The sequence below is a fragment of the Coccinella septempunctata genome, chromosome 5 (assembly GCF_907165205.1).
Source record: "Coccinella septempunctata chromosome 5, icCocSept1.1, whole genome shotgun sequence".
NCBI lineage: Eukaryota > Metazoa > Arthropoda > Insecta > Coleoptera > Coccinellidae > Coccinella > Coccinella septempunctata.
This window is the reverse complement of record NC_058193.1, coordinates 29,065,991-29,082,135: the sequence shown is the minus strand read 5'-3', so window position 1 is coordinate 29,082,135 and position 16,145 is coordinate 29,065,991. Positions and strand designations below refer to the sequence as shown.

The window sequence follows — 16,145 nt, the reverse complement described above, 5'->3', positions numbered from 1 at the left end:
ATTTCTGAAAGAGACCCTCTAAATCCCTATAATAAAATGTCCGAATCTCCAATGCTCAAGAATGAAACGGAAATGGAAATTTCATTACACACCATTCGTACATCAGCGAAAACCAAAAAAGTTCGAGTGGCATCATTCGCAGATATGCTACAAATGTACCAGCAGTTGGCCGCTCTCTACCAAAATAAACACTCGATTTCCGAAATGCAATGTTATGGTTGTAACGCTGAGTATTCATACCTATTGGATTTTCGAATACCGAACAGGATCTGCGAATAGGGAGACCGTAGGAACTCCCGTGTTTTTTCATAACATCCCCATGAGTGACTTTGATTAAAACTTTTCATTTGGAAAGTTGGGGTTATGCGTTTTCTAGATGGCATGGAATATTTTAATTTGCTTGCGAGGACCAAAAACTTTTCCATATGGTGGACGTGGATAAATTGGGCAGAATTTTAATATGAAGTTCAGACTTCACATCACATGTGATGATAAAACATTTTGTCAGTGATATATTGTAATTAGCAGTATCTAGGGTTGGGATAAAGTATAGAACCAAGTGAATATACTTAAACAAAAAGGACGCATAAAGGGAGATTCTCATTATACCTTTCATATCCTTTCACATCCTCTGCTTTTAGTTTAATGTGAATTAATAGAAGTATACACACTATACCTGCCATTTTGGACGTCCAGGTATAGTCTTCTATCTCACATTCATATGATCGTATGACATCAAAACTGAACGACGCAATACTATACATTTGGGGCTGTTTCGTTGCACTGCGATCTTTTCATCTATTGTGTCTGCAGCTCTCCCTCCAGTTCTAGAGTTTTAATGAATTCCAGGATCTGAGATGACCTCAAAGAGGTTGCTTCCCCACCTCTACAAGGTTTTTTCGAAGTAGTTTCTGCGTTGGCTAGCAGTGGCGAGCCATTTCATCACCAGGTGATCTGAAGTCTCCTTTTCCTCCCCAAAGAATCAGCACTCGTCATTTTCTGCTAGATCTATCCTCATCAAGTGCTCCCTGAGGATAAGGAGTCCATTGAGGAGGTATAGCATATCCTTCCTCAGATCCAGATACTTTTTATTCTCGAAAAAACCTTTTTGAATGTCCCAACTCAGAAAGATTCCGACACAGAGTTTCTCTTTCCTTCTCCTGAAACTCCTCTCTGTATGTACATTCAACATAGCACATAAAGGTTCTGGGCCCATGAATGGAACTTGTGCTTTCCTGGCAAGTGTATTGGCCTCTTCCTTCGATTGCCCAGTACCCAGGGACCCAAACTAAGCAGATCTTGTTATTCTTACCTAATTCGTTGTGTTTTTTGGACAATCCCATACCCTGTGATTTTCTTTGAGTAGATGTTCAGCCACAACGACCAGTGGGCCTGAGTGAGGCCCTGCTGCACTGAATCCTAAATCGAATTTTCTTCTAACTATTAGTACCTACTATGTCGTCAGCATAACCTATAGAGTCATTCGGGGCAACTGTGCGCACTTTTGCCTTTCAAGCCATACCCTGTTTCAAATGTTGAAGCTAGGAAAATTAAAACATATTCATAAGATAGAGAATTTTCTAATCTATAAAAAAAACATCAAAAAGCAAACAAACAAAAACGTTTTCTTTCCGCAAAAAAGAATTTAATAGAGAAAGTCGGAGTGCGTTCACTTGCCCCGTATTGCGGGTAAGTGTGCGCACCCTTACGGGGTAAGTGAACGCAGTGCTTTGTGAACCACACAATCAAAACAAATTACAAAATAATGTCATCAAAATGTTACAATATTAGAGAAATGCTATTTATTGTCAATACAGGAGCGCCTTTTTACAAGCAGTGCATTATTGTTCGTGCCACAATTCTTGGTGAACACAACACTTGATACATTCCCCTGTTGGTGGCTCTTCATATTTTTTTGAACAAATAGGACAATATTGATCGAGTCTTAACCAAGAAAATCAACAATGTCATAAATTATTCCTTACTGAACTAATGCCCTTATAATGAATCTATGCGCACACTTACCCGCGCACACTTCCCCAGTAAGCCAAAATTTGAATTGACGTTCTTATAGAGTTAAGCAGCTAAGAGAACCTAAAATTTTTTATTATATATTTAGATTAATATGCCCATGATCGAATAAAATATTGTTTAACACTGAGGGACTCGGACCTTGGACATGGCAGAATTTGCAGAGATGCTAAAAATTAGCAAGAAAACTAGTGAATTTGATTGATTGCAAATAAAAAGTTATGGAAACGTGGCACGGCGCACTCCTATGAAAAACTAATATGGCGATTCTGCGCCCTTGCTTCACCCAAATGAACCCCTCTTTCATACATTGCATAGTCAAGATATACGCACTGCGCACACTTACCCACTGCGCTCAGTTACCCCGAATGACTCTACATTCGAAGCTAAGCTCTGTAAGTATGTGGACTCTCTCATTCACTACTAGACTCCCCATAGAAGCTGAGATAATTACCACCTTGAGATCTTCCGTGAGTGGTTTTACAGGACGTGATTTAGCTGTCAACCTGTGTTTCAGCTATTCTCGCTTTCAACATTTTCTACATACATTTTATAATGGTTTTTTGAAAGCCTTTTCAATCGACACGTGTGCTGTGTTGTATAGGAAGGCACACTTTGTTATTCAGAATACTCTGGATGACTTCAGACAGCTGATACAGAGCAGTCTTTATTGATCTGCCCAACCTGTAAGTAAGTATTCTTATATTTGTGGTTTTTCTCCAGAATATGCGTTCTTGTGTATCTAGTTATCCAGTACTTTCCACGCCGTTTTCAGTAAAAACGATGTTGAGCAGATGGGTCTGAAAGATCGGGTATTTGGTAGGCAGGTTCCTTTAGCCTTTCTCCATAATCTAGGTATATGACCAAGTGCTCAACGCTTCTTGTGATCTTCTGAAACTGGGGAAGAATCTACCCCAGTCTTTTCTTCAGGAGTACTGAGAATAACACATCTACTCTTGATGATTTTCACGGTTCAAAAGTGTTCATTGCCCATTCCATCCATTTTGCCTTGTAAATATTCGTTGAGCAATATCCAATGTACAGATGAGTAAGAATATTCAGAAATGATCGGGATTCGCTCAAATGATACCAATTTTTTTCTGTAACTGTTTCAAGAAGCCCTTCAATCGGATATTATTCTAACATAGCTTCTCTTTTCCAGTTTCAGCTTTCTCGACGCCTCAGCAATAAGAAAACCCCAATCATCCGAAACAAATCCATGTTCAACCGATAGAAAAGCAATAGCGTGAAGGAGGTAAAGGTGAGTAAGATCAGAAAAAACGTGACCACGTCCAATATTCACGCTCCGCTCCGCGACACGCTTCGATGGAAATCAATCTTCACGCGAATGAACTCCAGGCCACTTCTGAGGGCCCATCCTTCAGCACGCCCCTGTGAAACGATATGTCAGAAAGCAATAAGGCGAAATTCATGGAATATTCAATATTGAATAACAGGCGGCGGGCCCCCTTTTAGTTAATTCGAGGTGACGTGAAACGTAGGTCGAATATTCCGCAGAAGATGGCCCATTTTACGTATTGGCGAATTGGGGGCGTCATATACTTACCTTTATTGTGGAATCGAATTCAATTCGAAACCATCCGGACAGTTGGTGTTTCTAGCTGATAAGACAAAATCGTTACCGAATTCATTCGCTGAAATCCAATTTCGTTTTCACAAAGGTCGCGAGGTGTAGCCTCGACTTCCATTCGAGATAATGGAAAAAAATGAGCTTCAAAAGTTGAGGATACTGATGTCTTCCAAAGATGCATATTTTCTGTAATTCTGTATCATCTTAATTTTTTTTTTCTCCATAACACAGATTTCAGAAACCCTTCTTATTAATAGGGTAGTCTTTTTTTACAGAATTTCTGGGGTATACAGGGTGTCTACTTTTAAAGTGGCCAAACTTCAACGGAGTGATTTGCAACAAAAAATTCCATATAACATATAATCTAAATATGATAAAATTAAGTTAGTTTTTTTTATTATTTTGATTCAAGATAAACTGATAACTTCCATGAGAATTACATTAAGATTCAATCATGAAGAGCTTCCAAATAGAGCAAAATCAGGTTCGGAATTTTCGACCTTTTTCGTTGTTATCTTGTTAGCCACGATATTATGACAGAGGATAAGCAGCTAGCACAAAAGTTGATGTGTCATTCAAAAGTACACTAAATGAGATATGTTTTACTGAAAAGAAAACATGGCATAATTATTAATTTTTCATCGATAAAACCATTGATAAAATTTGACTAATTTTGTTCACTTCAGACTCGTGATATTCATCTTCTTGCCACTCCCGCAATAGGAGTTGTTTCTGCACACAGACTCTCTTATCTTGTAGCAAATTTATTGCCCTTTCCAAATATGTGTTCAAATTTTATGAGGCTGCAAGGAAAACTGAAAAATGATCGAGTTCATGAAAAAACTTGAAATACGTGAAATCAAGAAATGTTAAATTGAAGAATAACCGTCGACATTTCGACCATGTGTTATATGACATTTTTTGTTGCGAATCACTCGTATGATCTCCCCTCGAAGTTTGGCCACTTTAATTGTAGACACCCTGTATACACGGTGAGTCTTTGACTCGTACAAATATTTTACCAGTGCATTCTTGAGATCAAAAGAAACACTTTTTTTTATACCATTTTTTCCACATCGGCTCAGTTTAAAATATACAGACTGTTGAAAAACCATGAAAGAATGTTATTTTCAGTTCTATCACCCAAACAGTTTTATCGAATGAAATGAATTTCGGAATATAGTTATTCCTTTATTTGATTAATCTTTCCCGAACTCAAGACGTCTTCCAGTTTTCTCATTATGACCATGACCGGCCATGACGTACTATAAAAATAACAAAAATTCAGAGAACCCAACTCTTGAAACTAAGTTTAACTCTATCTTATGAATATTAGAATATTTGAACGTTTTGTAAAATAAAAGTGTTTTTTATATCTCCTCGTATAATGCGCTGTTTTCCAGTAATTTGGTGTTCAAAAATTGAAGAGTATCTGTGAAATTTGAAGAATTGGGTACTTTGGCTGAATACTACTCTATTTAAAAGATCCACTGAGGTGTAGTGTCACAGATTTAGCTAGTTATTCTGAGGGTAATTTTGTTTTTCTAGGGACGGCACAGCTTATTTTTGAAATTTAAATGGCTTTATCTTTTTATCAAGGCCGAATCAGAAAAAATGGTATCTATAGGAAAAAGGTGTTTCTTTTGACCTCAATAATCTACTGTTGAAATATTTGTACGAGTCAAAGACCCAATTTTCATTTTCATTTCAGCTTTGAAAAATGTTCGCTATGTGAACGAAACGTTGGTATGATGAGAGGAGTAACGAATAAAAATTGTCCACCAATTACCTGAAAGGTGTTGTCACTTATTCTGAAACATCCTTAATACAGTGTGGAAAAGCCAAAAGGAATGAATTCATTATCTTGGTTACTCTGCATATTTATGAAAAATCTCGAAATACGTCAAATTTTAATTTTAATTTATCATTCTCTTTCGTGAAAATGCGAACACTACTCTCAACCCCTTTCGAAAGACAGGTACAACCCCCCAAGTTTTAAAATAGGAAGTATGGGCTCGTCATTCTCTATTCATGTTATCATTTTCATATTTGTTACAGAAATCAGAATTTAAAAAAGTAAAATCAAATGATTAGCGAATCAAAAACTGAAATGTTATACCAAATTTAGCAAAAAATTATGAATATTAATTGAATAGATGATTGATTGAATAGCATAAAAATGATTTCAAACGGAGTATCACGAGCCAAACTTCCCTTAAAAAATTGAGGGTTGTACCTGAATTTTGAAAGGGGTTGTAGATAGAGTTCGCATTTTTACGAAAAAAAAAATGATACGTAAAAATTCGAGCTCGACGTTTAGGATATTCACAGTAACCGAGATAATGAATTTATTCCATTCGGCTCTGGTTCTTTGTGAAAAATTCGGATCATTCTTTATTTCAACACCAGCTGAATACGCAATAACTTTCACTAAAAGTTAAGGGAGCAGAAGATATCAGATAAACGGATTAATACCCCTCCCTTAATACCCTGCCTAACCTTCCTATTGTTTTTATTCGAGGTAATCCCTTCAAAATATGCTGCTCCAGCGCGAAAAAACTTCTAATGAAAAAGACATTTATATCATTCTCCACCCGCTTATAAGCTCGATGGCGGGATACCTGTTGCCCAGGGGCGTATTTCGCCCAGAGAACGGTTGTTAAAGTGACGTAATTAATTTTCAAGCCACATTATAAGTGAGGCTGATTCTTTATATTGATTCTTGAAGGGGAGGATGAAGCAAGAAGGAGAAATGGGAAAAGGTTATCAACAACTGGCCCTTCTACGATGTGAAGCCATTTGAAGTCAATAATAGTTTCAGGTGATCACAGCAAATGAAATTGAAAATTACGTAGGCTTTTATCCTTGTCCAGGAAATTATTTCGCTTTCTTCTTCCCTTTTTTCGCAGAGAAAAATCTACTGTTACCAACTCACAATTCCCATTTTTCCCAATCATGAATTTTTGGGGATGTTACCCCTTTCTCAATGACCAATGCGCTTCTAGCATTTATTAAACTATAGACCAACAAAGAACTCAAAACGATGTCTTGTTCGCAATATATTGTATTATTTTTTTATTTATACAATGTTGTTAAGTGTCCATAACGTCCATACATCTCGAAGCGTTTCTAAGTTATTCTATACCCTTGCAAGGGTTGGCGTGCCTCAATACATATACTTCATTCACTTTTATTTTAGCAGTCGGTTGGCCATGGAAATTTGACACATTTCACTCTGTATAGTACGTAAATGTGGGGTTATGAAGCTTGTCAAAATATTTTTGGGTTTTAAATCAACGCTATGTTGCCCGTTCTACGTAAAAGTTTCTGTTATTACGTATTTCATCACAATGTCGAATCTCTTCGGAAAATATGTGACGAACATAATTGAAGTTTATACAAACTGATTGAAGGCATACCAAATCCAGTTATTTGCATGGAAAATACAAGAGATCGGTATAATATCATAATATGCACCAGCTTGAGGAGAGTTAATGTTCGTTATCTTCTTTGGCTTACATCATTTGTAGATTTCAAAAATATTAACCCGAAGATGAAATGCATATGATGCAGTGGTTGGGAATGGGTATCTCCCGAAGGAATTAACAGATAATTATAAGAATGTTGAATTCTTCAACAAAAATCATCTTGCATCAATATAAGTAAAAGGAATTGAAGGAAGTTTCAAGTTAAGATGAACTTCACCTTTGAACAAAAATTTCACATGAATAAACAAATAACAGGGCAACTTGCGCATATTTGTGGCTATTCATCTTAATACATTGATATAATAATAATAATTAGGTATTTATTGGTACCTTAAGACATTTACAATATATAGGACAAGTCAAATGAAAAATAAAAATAGTTATTTTCCTATCAAGTGCGGAAAGTGATACTTGCCCGCACGAAACTGCCGTTGCCCGAACGATGCGAAGCAGAGTTCGGGTAAGCAGTTGAGTGCGGGCAAGACACTTTCCGCAAGAGTTAGGAACAATATTTTTTCTACGAGCGCTTGAAATATATAAATATATCAATTGCACGATACAGATCATACCTCATTTGATGAATTCATATAAAATGACAGACGTAATTCTGCATGTCGTTACCATGGGTTACTCATCGTTGACGTTCGGTGCATAGAAACATGATAGAATTTAATTTATTCTATAAGATTTGCGTGCGGGAAAAACCCCTGCTAATCCATTCCCGCACGCAAATGCGTGCGGGAAAGAAATAGCAGGCGTTTTTCCCGCACGTTTTGGAAAAGTGACTCTTTGCAATTTGAAATGCGTGCGGGAAAAAGGTTGAACGCGCACGCTTGTAGAAAAAATCTATTTTCGGGAACTTATTTTACGATGACATTCATCGAAAATCCTGTACTAATCTTTTCGCATTAATTCACTCAAACATAAAATTCTCAAATGCCACCACTTTTTTGGGTCTCCTAATAGAAGGGAATTCTTTGTCAAGATCTTCATTCACAATCTTGCTGATTGTGGAAATATTCAGCTGAAATATAAGTCGTTTAGATTCAGATGAAACATTATATTTATAAATTCTCTTACATTGAATATGTTCGCTACCGTCTGACGTATTGTGGCTTTTAGAATATCAGGGTATAAATATTTGAATGAGCGGACCTGAATTCTAAATAGCAGTTCCTGAAACCCTGTATCTTTTTTCAATCACTTTCGGCATTTTCGTAATAAAAATTGATATAGTTGTGGCAACGGCGTTATGACATTAACGATATTTCATGAGTGCCTACCTAACTTCGTTCTAGTTACAAAAACTTGAGAAAATTATTTCATGGCCAACCGACTGCTAAAATAAATTTGAATGAATGAAGTATACAAATCAACGTTCTAATCATACGTCATCTAAGATTTCAGAACTCCTTAGAAAAATTCTGTTCAATGAAGGAGCTGATGTTGATTAGCTGGTCCCTTTGCTGGAATAATTCATGGTAATTTTATTTTTTTTATAAATTTTTAAAGGTATTGCCTAAGACAAGATAAGATAATATGAATTTTCAACGGAAATATGAGCAAAATATCCTTTAGTCTAGTTCTATTATTCGTCATAAGTCTGACAATCTTTATTAAAACCATTCTTCCCCATGAAAGTTTAATAAAAAACCCACATGAACAAATTTTATTATAGAATATTGTCATCACCCCGGCTTCACGAAGCTTGATCGGAGAATCAACGCTTTATTGCCGGATTAACGTCACTTTGTTTTCATTTAGAATATCATTTGGCATCAAATTATGATCGATATCCCTCCATTCAATGATTGCCAATTGCTACTTCTTCAATATATTTAGAAGTGAAAAGGCTTCAGTGATTTAGTTTAGGAAATCGAGTGACCGTCAAATCGTTGATCGGGCAATCAAAGTTCTGTGAAACGCACTGTGACTGTTATAAATTGCAGGCATGATACATCGTTGTTCGCCAGCTAATTTACATTTTATGTAGGTTTCCTTAAAATGTAGAAAAATGATATGTTGCCTCCACTTCTTCATTTCACTGTGCAAATTTGTTAGCAATTATTTTGAAGATATTTATATAATTGATATTTTTTCAACTCCTCATATTCTACATATAAATGAAATGTTAGAACCTCCGAACAGGCCAAGAATCGATTCCAAAAATAAGGACCTTTCGGGCATCTGAGGCAATCAACCAGCTTGGTAATCGAATTGATATTTGAGTTTCAACCGAGGCTGACGGGTTCAAACAAACCGGATAAAATACGACGGCTCTAGAACCGAAAACGATGAGGTCCTTTCTAATTCACGTTCGAACGAATTAACGACGTTGTTAAACTCTCGATTATTCAGGATAAAATTGGGATGTAAGGGTTGAACTTCACCTAATGAAGCTCCACCACGATAAATAGCTGTTTCAAGTTTCGAACTACTTGAAACTTGACGAAAGGTGTTTGAAGTTGGTTCTTCAAGATAGATAGGGTTTCACTCAGGAAGCTATTCTGATCGAGGAAATATCGAGTTTTTCAACTTCCTGACTTATTACACTTTAAATTTACTAAAATTGTCTTGTCCGCCAATAGAAGAAGAAAGTTTGAACGAAAATCTTGTATGACTTCATTCTTTCTTCGGAAATTTGGCTTATTTTATGAAACATTCATTTAAATTGTTCACGTGTCGTTATTGTAGAACATTTCTCGGGTTTTTTCATCAACTAAAATTACTCAACATTTCAGCAAGCATACCCCAGCTTTTTTCAGTGAAGTGAATATGTTTAAAACTTCAAACTAAAACTCAATTTGTACGGATTCGAAACAACAAGGTCTTGGAAAATCAGTGGAAATATTAAGAGAAAATCGAAACGCAATAGAAACGAAAAATATGGCATCAAAAGCCTTATGCTTCATTATAGTTGCCTGCAAAATGTAATCAATATTATCATTTCGTTTTGAAGATATTTACTTTGTTCAGGGGATATTCACGGGTTTAGGACTGAATAATAACAACTTTCTTAAAACAAAGTCGACGTTTCGTCGATATATTTCGACTTTCTCAAGACTTTGAGTAAAGGTAGTTCACTTCTAATTCCTGCACATACTATGATTTTTATGTATATTTTAAACAACTAACAAAACTAGGTAAGATGCAGCTTTAATAATTTGTTTGTGTTCTTGTTTCTATTATTCCTGTCTCAATTTTTAGTCTTGAGAAAGTCGAAATATATCGACGAAACGTCGACTTTGTTTTAAGAAAGTTGTTATTATTCAGTCCTAAACCCGTGAATATCCCCTGAACATTATAATGGAAGGACGTGAAATACGAGTTGAAAGATATTTACTTTGTTACAAGTTCCATTATAAACACTTTATACCTACAAGTCCAATATCGACAAAACCAAAATCCTGGTAAGTCCGCCAGAAAGCATTCAAACACATATCAGCCTGGAGAATGAAACTCTAGAACAGGTCGAGCAGTTCAAATACTCGGGAAGCTTCATAAATACTAGGGCTAACCTAGACACGAAAATACACAACCGTATCAATTCGGCATCACGGGCATTCTGGAAGCTAAAGCTCAGAGTGATTCAAAATCACGACCTCAATCTGAAGACCAAGACAAAGCAGTCGTCCTCCCAACGCTACTTTACGGAAGCGAAAGCTGGACGCCCTACAGGCGACATATTAAACAGCTTGAACAAACGCAACAACGTCATCTAAGACAGATAATGCACATCAGATGGTTCCACAAAGTTTCGAATGCAGAAGTCTTGCAACGCGCGAGTTGTACAACAATTGAGACTCAAGTAACGAGGGCCCGACTCAGGTAGAGGGGCCACATTCTGAGGATGCAAGACACAAGACTCCCCAAAATAGCTCTGTATGGCGAATTCACAGAGGGAGCCCAAAAACCAGGAGGCCAGTATAAGCGGTTTAATGATATACTACATCAATCCCTGAAATCCGTTAATGACAATCATAACTGGGAACAACTGGCGTTGGACAGGTCACAGTGGAGGTCTTTGGTATACAGTTATAATGGAGACTCGAGAAGGATACAGCGGCGGCCAGATCTGGTTGGTGACTATCCATGCCCTGAGTGTGGAAGGATCTACAGGTCACAGTTGGGTCTCTTCAGTCACAGGAGGGCAGACAGTCGCAATTAGCCCTAAGAAATTATAAGTCTGTTCGCACCTTTTTTTTTGTCTTTTTTTGTCTTTTTGTAGATTTATTCCCGGTAACGGGATACAGCAATGAATGAATGGACATGTCCTGTTGTAGTTTGTTTTGAATTCGTAATTATTCAACTCAGATTCACCAGAACAGATAGCATTATCGAGCTTGTTAACCCCTTCAATATTATTCAAGAATATCTCGTCTCTGTTATACGCGAATTATGTCTCAAACCGAAAAATCCTTTCAAAGCACATCTGAACCATAAAAATCTTCCCGATTAAATCCGCCAGACAGTAAAATTCAGATGAAATTGCAATCCTCAGATGCCAGCCCATAAAATTGCATCCTTGGTGGTCTGGAATTATTCCTCATTTTAATGAAATTTGACTCAATGTCAGCACACAAAATATGGGCGCGTTTATGTCCTGAAATCTGCGAGGTTCTTCGCTGAAGACTCCACACAATGGAGTTAGGGTCTGTAAAAAAAACATCAGTTATCCGTCAGAGATTTTTCCATCACGAGACAAATTTTAAATGCAAAAGTCTGCATATTTACAACCATTTTTACTGTACAACGGATGGTATAAAAAGTTTTGTCATCCGTATCGGGAATAATGAAAATTGAAGAAGCTATAAAGAAAAATTTAACCTGAAGCTTCTTTTTTTAATTTATTTCCTTTTATGTTGACATCGTAACTTTTCATTGCTATATTAAATGGAATACATATTGGTTTTTGAGGAACTATTTGAATTAGAGGGTTTTATATGAAGGATGAATGGCCACTTATATTGAATCACTCCGATAAATATTTATGTCTATAATAAAGAATTTGAAAAACCATACACGGAGAGCAAATGATACAAAGAGGAGAAAGTTTGATGAAGTTCGTCAAAAGTCATTTAGCTTTATCAGATTTATCAAAAGTGGATTCGTACATTTGAATTGGATAGAATATTTCAGTTTCATATTCACAATCATTTAGAGAAATTTCCTCACATAGGAAAGAAACCGGCATTCCTGATATGCATACATATATTTGGGATAATCTGTTTAGTTTTACTTTTCAACCCTTTCAAATATCGTACTTGACTATGGCTTCGATTGACACAATTTCGATGGACCTTCAGTTTTAAAATTTTGTATCACAACTCTGTTTTTGCTTTCCGAGGTGAAACTCTACTAACCCAGTAAGTAATGTTTTTCTTATTACACTCATCTTATGTGGATGAGCGCGATACTCAAAACACAGGTTGATTCATAAAAAATTACTCACTCATAAATTCATATTTCATTGCACATTCGATTCAATTACTCTAGTGGAATATAAACGAGACAATATTTTCAATAAATAATCCAATTAAAATAGTGTTTCAACTTCCTATTCCACATAACTCCGGAACAACACATACAAATATGAATCTATTTGCGAATGAATTCGAACTATGTGAACAAATCAATGCTCCCATGAAAAGGGTGAGAATCCATTTAAATGCATTTTATTCTTTCAGCAAATTTCCCGCTGATTCAATTTATTTCTGATGTGAAGTTCAATTTGCATAAAAATACAACGGCAGTTTGTATTATACGCGTTGGAAAATTAATAAGGGAACTAAAGCAATTAATTTATTCCGAATGTAATGTAATCACAATTGAATATCAGAGTCAACCTTGTTTTGTCTAAGGATTCTAGAAATACAACAATTGATTGAAAGGTGTGGATCTTTCGAAACTGTTTGAGCGAAGACAAACTCAGAAATCATCCTATAGAATATATATTTGGCAAAACAACTCATTGTCTACTTAAGATTTTCTAAACATACGGTTTCACCCCAAACTGTTACTTTTTGCATGATATGACTGTTTTCCAGTAAATTGTCAGCGTGCATGTGAATAGTTCTTTCATATAATTTTGTTTTTTTGAGTAGCCATTGCTTAGAGGTCGCGGCTCCATGAAGATGGTACCTGAAAAGCAATTTTTTCCTGAGAAAAGTATGCAAGCATGAGAAAGTAAAAACTTTCTCTATACTTGCTTCCAAAGAGTAATTGTTTTATGCAAAAAGGCATTCACGAACAAAATCTTCAAAACAGAAATTATTTTGCCATGGTGAAAAATGTTCGACTACCTACCCTTATTCCTTCCTGTGAAATGCCAACCCTACACCCTTTCCGCTCGATCTGAAGTTCGCAGGGAATCCAATCCTGCATACCGCACACCTTGAGCAAATTTCCTGGACTAACATTGTTGTAATTATTCAATGATCCCTCAGCTCTGTAACAATTTCCGTTCCAATTTGGGACTGGCGTATCAACGGTTAACTTTGGGCTAAATTTTCTAGACATCCGCGTCTCGGGGGGTTGTTAATGAAATAAAAATTAGTTCTGTTAACGTTTAACCTCGAACCCTTGCCCGTCATCCTACTTTCACGAAGTTCCGGTGGTGTTTGGGGTGGGCGGTAAACTTCTTGAAATAATGAAAAGTTATTGTTCAATTGGAAATTTTCATTTTCGTCGTTTGTAATTGCTTCTTTTTTGAATGATGAAGATTAGGATGATGCCTTTCTAATTATAACTTTCCATCAATGCTGTATTCATTTCAAAATGAGATGAATTTTATCGAAATCATATACAGGTTGAGTCTTCGACTAGCACAAATATTTCAACAGTAGATTCTTCAGGTCAGAAGAAAAACTTTTTTCGATACAATTAAAAAGATACAGGCTGTTGAAAAACCATAAAAAAATTTTATTTTAAGTTCTATGTTCTATCTCTCAAATGGTTTTAACGAATGAAATTAATTTCGGAATGTACTTCTTCATTTATTTCATTAATCTTTCTCGAACACAAGATATTACTCACGCCTTCTAGTTTTCTCATTATGATCATTACGTACCATAAAAATACCAAAAATTTAATGAACCCAACTCTTGAAACTAAGTTTGGCGCTATCTCATTTGAACGTTTGTAAAATCAATGTATTCTTCATATTTTCTCGTATAATGCGCCGTTTTCGGGTAATTTGATGTTCAAAAATTAAAATCAAGTATCTGTGAAATTTGAAAAATCGATAACTTTAGCTCAATACTACTCTGTTAAAAAAATTCACAGATGTGTATATTGTCACAAATTCAGCTAGTTAATATGAAGGTAATTTTGTTTTTCCAGAGTTGAAAAGTTAAAATGTTCTTTTTCTCAGGGCCGTATCAGAAGAAATGGTAAAGGAAAAAGGTGCTCCTTTTAACCTCAAGAATCTACTGTTGAAATAATCTGCTCCACAAGAGTTAGGGATATCATATTCAATCGTTTTTAAAAGTATGTAATCTTCGAAAAAGTCGCTGTAAAATCATTTAAAACTCAATAACAACTTGAATCGATACATTAAAAATCAGTATGAGACATTTCGTCAATCTGGTCGTCTTTTTTTCTGTTTGGTTCTTTGCATATGCTTCATGAATGTTCTCATTTTGAAATGAAGTCAGTTTATCAACGGCTTCGATTTGAAACGAGTTTTCTGAAAATGCCAAGACGTAAATTAACAAACGCTGAGGCTAATAGGGCTATCGGAATGCTACAGTGTAGCCTAACTCAGGTTGTTGTAGCGGAAAGGCTCCAAGTCAGCCAAAGTGTGATATCTCGACTTTGGAATAGGTTCAGGGAGACAGATTCCGTGTTGAAAAGACAAAGGCTTGGTGGGCGACGAAAAACAATACCTGCTCAGGATCGTTTCGTCGCCGTTTCGGCGAGAAGAAACTCTACATCTACGTGTAGAATGCTAAGGAATACTCTTTTAAATACAGATGGGGACCAAGTTTCCATCGAAACCATCAGTCGACGTTTGAGAGAAGTGAGTCTAGGTTCTAGACTCTAGACGTCCATTAAGAGGAGTTCCGTTGACACGTGACCATAAGCGTCAAATACTGGAATGGGCAAGGCAACATATCAATTGGAACGATCAATGGCGTAGTGTCCTTTTCACTGATGAATCCAGATATGGACGATTTTCAGATTCTCGAAGAATAAGGGTATGGACAATCCCACGCATACCCCATAATCGTCGCTATATCCAAGAAGTCCATCCATTCCGAGGGGGTAGTGTTATGGTATGGGCCGGGATATATGTTTCATTGGTCGCACAGATCTACACATTTGTCCTGGGAATATGACCGCGTTACACTATAGGGAGCATGTCATTGACAATGTTGTGCCAAATTTTCACGCTGCTATTGGTGAAACTTTTCAATTTCTAGACCGCTGGACCGCACTGTGCAGCAACAGTTGAGAATGCGCGCGAGGAGCTTGGTATTCCACATTTACCAATACCTCCGCACTCACCAGATTTGAATTGCATAGAACATGCATGGGATATGCTCCAAAGAAGATAAGATTATCATCAACCTAGCCCAGAATCCTTAAATGATCTAAGAGAGCTTCTGCCCCGTTTATGGATTCAAATTCCTCAACAAATGTTCAACAACCTCGTGTGTAGTATGCAAGGAAGATGTCAAGCTGTTATTGATGCCCGTGGAGGCTATACATTGTATTGATAGTCTTAAAATGCTTGAATTCTCTGGGAATAAAATTTCGTTATTTTACTCGATTTTTCTTAACAACCCTGTATACGCTGCGGACCTACAGGCGAAATGAAATTGCAACTTGACATCATATTAATATGAATTTTCATCACAAAAATCTTATTTTAACTATATTTTTTTGCAATTTAAGTCAATATCCCTAACTCATGTGTAGCAGTTCATTTGTACAAGTTGAAGATTTCTTTTTACTATGGTGTTTTTAGGCAAATCGGTCCAAAAAATTGCATCTCCTGGCCTGCTAGTGTAATCTAATCTAGCTCTGTCGAT

The 16,145-nt window shown here is 36.3% G+C and overlaps 1 protein-coding gene across 3 annotated transcripts in view; it reads left to right on the top strand.

The window, feature by feature from the left end:
- Nucleotides 1–16,145, top strand: part of LOC123313542 (5-hydroxytryptamine receptor 1-like) — a 149,435-nt gene that overhangs the window by 99,398 nt on the left and 33,892 nt on the right. For all 3 annotated transcript variants that reach the window (XM_044898470.1, XM_044898471.1, XM_044898468.1), the window contains exon 3: nt 3,194–3,292. The gene's annotated coding sequence lies outside the window, so the exon portion shown is untranslated. The remainder of the gene's footprint in view (nt 1–3,193; nt 3,293–16,145) is intronic.